At 58.9% G+C, this 4,269-nt stretch overlaps 1 non-coding gene across 1 annotated transcript; it reads right to left on the bottom strand.

Annotated features, from left to right (window-relative positions):
* Positions 1-662: 662 nt before the first annotated feature.
* LOC145654112 (18S ribosomal RNA) lies at positions 663-2,501 on the bottom strand. Its single transcript, XR_014120343.1, has one exon. It is a non-coding gene; the product is annotated as an 18S ribosomal RNA (ribosomal RNA).
* Between the last annotated feature and the right edge of the window lie 1,768 nt (positions 2,502-4,269).

The following is a 4,269-nucleotide window of genomic DNA, read 5'->3' as shown; positions in this document are numbered from 1 at the left end:
AGCGTGGGCCAAGCCCTAGGTACCTGCCGGGGGTCCCCCTGAGACTCCTTTCTGAGAGAGAGAAGCAGGGGAACCGGCTGCGCCACCCACCACCACCACGCCCCAGGACGCCGGTGGGCGGACGAACACAGGAAGGGCCATGGCCTGCCCCACGAGGAGCAGCGCTCGCAACCCCCCCCGGAAAGTCCGCTCGTCAGCGAGCAAGGGGACGGGGATGAATGACAAGGACAACAAAATAGGAAAACCCCTCGCGGTGGACGGAGGCAGCGGCCGTGCGAGCGAGAGGGAGGGCGCGGGACAGACCCGTACGACCCGCTCGACTCGCAGGCGCTTCTCCTGCCGGCAAGGTGAGGGGAAACCGGCCTTCGCCCGACGAGCGGGGACGCCGAGTTTTTTGAACGACGCGTCTCTCGCGCTGGAACCCAGAGAATACCGGGGCCTGCGGGGGGGGGGTGCTGAAGGACGACGCGGAGGAAGAGGCGGAGGACGAGGAAGGGGTGGGAGGGACTAGGCTCCTCCTTTATGCCTTCTGTCCAGCCTGACCTGCAAGCGACCACGTGTAACAGCAACCCCGAAGACCCTTTCGACCCTGGGCCCCGACGCGGGGGGACGGCGAAGTCGAGGGGGTCGGGAGAGGAGGCACGCCGGACAGCGTTACCCGTTAATGATCCTTTCGCAGGTTCACCTACGAAAACCTTGTTACGACTTTTACTTCCTCTAGATAGTCAAGTTTGATCGACTTCTCGGCGCTCCGCCAAGGCCCGCGAGGAGCCCCGGCGGGGCCGATCCGAGGACCTCACTAAACCATCCGATCGGTAGTAGCGACGGGCGGTGTGTACAAAGGGCAGGGACTTAATCAACGCGAGCTTATGACCCGCGCTTACTGGGAATTCCTCGTTCATGGGGAATAATTGCAATCCCCAGTCCCCATCACGAATGGGGTTCAGCGGATTACCCGCACCTCTCGGTGTAGGGTAGGCACACGCTGATCCAACCATTGTGGCGCGCGTGCAGCCCCGGACATCTAAGGGCATCACAGACCTGTTATTGCTCCATCTCGCGTGGCTGAACGCCACTTGTCCCTCTAAGAAGTTTGACGCCGACCGCGGAGGGCCGCGTAACTATTTAGCATGCCGGAGTCTCGTTCGTTATCGGAATTAACCAGACAAATCGCTCCACCAACTAAGAACGGCCATGCACCACCACCCACAGAATCGAGAAAGAGCTATCAATCTGTCAATCCTTTCCGTGTCCGGGCCGGGTGAGGTTTCCCGTGTTGAGTCAAATTAAGCCGCAGGCTCCACTCCTGGTGGTGCCCTTCCGTCAATTCCTTTAAGTTTCAGCTTTGCAACCATACTCCCCCCGGAACCCACAGACTCGTGGTTTCCCTCACGCTGCCCGGCGGGTCATGGGAATAACGCCGCCGGATCGCGGGTCGGCATAGTTTACGGTCGGAACTACGACGGTATCTGATCGTCTTCGAACCTCCGACTTTCGTTCTTGATTAATGAAAACATTCTTGGCAAATGCTTTCGCTTTCGTCCGTCTTGCGCCGGTCCAAGAATTTCACCTCTAGCGGCGCAATACGAATGCCCCCGGCCGTCCCTCTTAATCATGGCCCTGGTTCAGGAAACCCACAAAATAGAACCGGAGTCCTATTCCATTATTCCTAGCTCAGGTATTCAGGCGAGAAGCGGGCCCGCTTTGAACACTCTAATTTTTTCAAAGTAAACGCTCCGAGCCCCGTCCGGACACCCAGCCAAGGGCATCCGGGGGGCACCGGGAGACAGGGTCTGAGACAGGCGGTGGCACGCCTCGCGGCGGACCGCCAGCCCACTCCCGACATCCAACTACGAGCTTTTTAACTGCAGCAACTTTAATATACGCTATTGGAGCTGGAATTACCGCGGCTGCTGGCACCAGACTTGCCCTCCAATGGGTCCTCACCCATGGGTTTAGGATACGCTCATTCCGATTACAGGGCCTCGAAAGAGACCTGTATCGTTATTTTTCGTCACTACCTCCCCGTGTCGGGAATGGGTAATTTGCGCGCCTGCTGCCTTCCTTGGATGTGGTAGCCGTTTCTCAGGCTCCCTCTCCGGAATCGAACCCTGATTCCCCGTTACCCGTGGTCACCATGGTAGCCGACTATGGTACCATCGAAAGTTGATAGGGCAGACATTCGAATGAGACGTCGCCGCCGCGGAGGGCGCGCGATCGGCCCGAGGTTATCTAGAGTCACCAAAGCGGCCGGGGGGCCCGAGCCCCCCGGATGGGTTTTGGGTCTGATAAATGCACGCATCCCCCGAAGGGTCAGCGCTCGTTTGCATGTATTAGCTCTAGAATTACCACAGTTATCCGAGTAACGTGTGGAGCGATCAAAGGAACCATAACTGATTTAATGAGCCATTCGCAGTTTCACTGTACCGGCCGTGTGCACTTAGACCTGCATGGCTTAATCTTTGAGACAAGCATATGTTACTGGCAGGATCAACCAGGTAGTTTGCACCGTGGTCTGGGATGAACCACGAGTGACATCCGCCTCCCCTTCCGGGGGCTAGGAAGCAGCGGGTTGTAAGTGCGTGCGCCGTCAGGTCCAGACGCCATACAGGGCTACCCAGGACAGCTTCCGCGGCCAGTGTAAACGTGCTCGCGCACCGCCCTCTGGCCTTCGGACGCCGACCTCTCACCTTGATGCAAAGCTGTCCCATCCGGTCATGCCCGCACCGTACCCCGTCCACCTCCTCCGGAGGTGCGGACGGCCGACTCCAGGTGCTTTCGGCGTTCCCTCTCTTCACGCCGTTTTGATTTTCGTGGGCCGCTGGTGGGGGGACAAGGGAAAGACCTCGTCGAATTCCCTCCCCCCTAGCCTCGCTCAACCTACGTTTCGTGATGTAACCAAGAAGAGTGATTCGTGGGCCCAGGTAGGTTTGAAGAGGAGGCCAACAAAGCAGGGCACTCCCTTCCTCCCAAACCACAGACACCAGTATAGGACAACTGAGTAGACAGACTGGCCGTCTGAGTCTCCCCCAGAGAGTTCTGGGATGGGTTACAAATAACCCCCACCCCCCATCAGAGGCTTGACCCGCTAGAACCAGGGAGGATCTGTCAAAACCGCTCTCCACATCAGAAGTTCTGGATCAGCCGGGGCTGGTCGGCAGACGTCCACCTAAGGCCGTGGCCTAACCCCGTGTGGGGGGATAGCGCTCGCACCCGTACACGTGGACACCCGCTCGTCAAATGGCTGGCTCCTCACTTACCGTAGGGGGAATGGTTTGCCTACCCCTGGCGGGTCTGGTACTCCACTCTACCAAACAAGGAAGCAACACACCAATAGACCCCTGCAACACCGGGCAGCTTTGGGCAGTGTCACTACACTCCTCCTTGTTCTTCACGTTCCTTCCGTGGTGATTTTTTTTTTTTTTTCGTGGCCATTGCCGTGCATGGCTTCCCCATCGCTTTGCATGCTCTCCATTGCCTCGTGCTGCTTCACCATTGGTCTCACCTGGAGACCGAAGCCGCTCTCCCAGTAACCCGATGGTACCTGGCCAGAAAACCCCGTGCCCGATTTCATCTAGGACAAGGGCCAAACCACAGACCGTGCCCGTCCAGGGTCAACCCCTGGTCGGACAGGCCTGGTGGGTCGATACCATGGATGTGGCAGGCCGACGAGAATCCACTGGTACATTTACAAACACGCCCACCCTGGTGGCATGGCTGTACGACCCATCGTCGAAGCACGCTGCGGCGGACTGAGCCATTGGATCCAGTTGCCTGGGCGTACACTCAGCCCAACAGACGCACTCGGGTCGGGGAGAGCAAAGCAGACTGTGTGCCTGGATGTGCCCACTTCCATAGGGGAATCGGCATGATGGTTCACTTAACCCGAGGAGGGCTCCCCTCGCGGGATAAGCACCCCCCTCGGGGGATGGGGGGGGGGGGGGGCATCCAGAGCACACCACTTTCCGGTAGGGGACAGGCGTTTGATCATGTGTCCGAGGGAGAGCTCCCCTTGCCGGCCGAACACCCCTCGGACTCCCCTTGGGCTTCCAGAGAACGCCACTGGATGAATTTAGTGCTTGGACCCCATTGATTCTCTTTGCTCTCCCATATACCCGACGGGACCTATTTGCAAAACCCCGTGCCAACCAGACCTCCAGGAAGGGGGCTGGCGGCTAACCATGCCCAGCAGGGTGCACCCTGGTCGGACACTTTGGGAGGGTCGAGAGCCTGGAAGTGCCACCCGGGGGAGTAATTCTGATTTCCGTT

The sequence above is a fragment of the Electrophorus electricus genome, unplaced genomic scaffold (genome assembly GCF_041902795.1).
Source record: "Electrophorus electricus isolate QZ-2024a unplaced genomic scaffold, ASM4190279v1 Scaffold122, whole genome shotgun sequence".
Lineage (NCBI taxonomy): Eukaryota > Metazoa > Chordata > Actinopteri > Gymnotiformes > Gymnotidae > Electrophorus > Electrophorus electricus.
The sequence above is the reverse complement of the archived record's forward strand: the minus strand, read 5'-3'. Positions and strand labels throughout refer to the sequence as shown.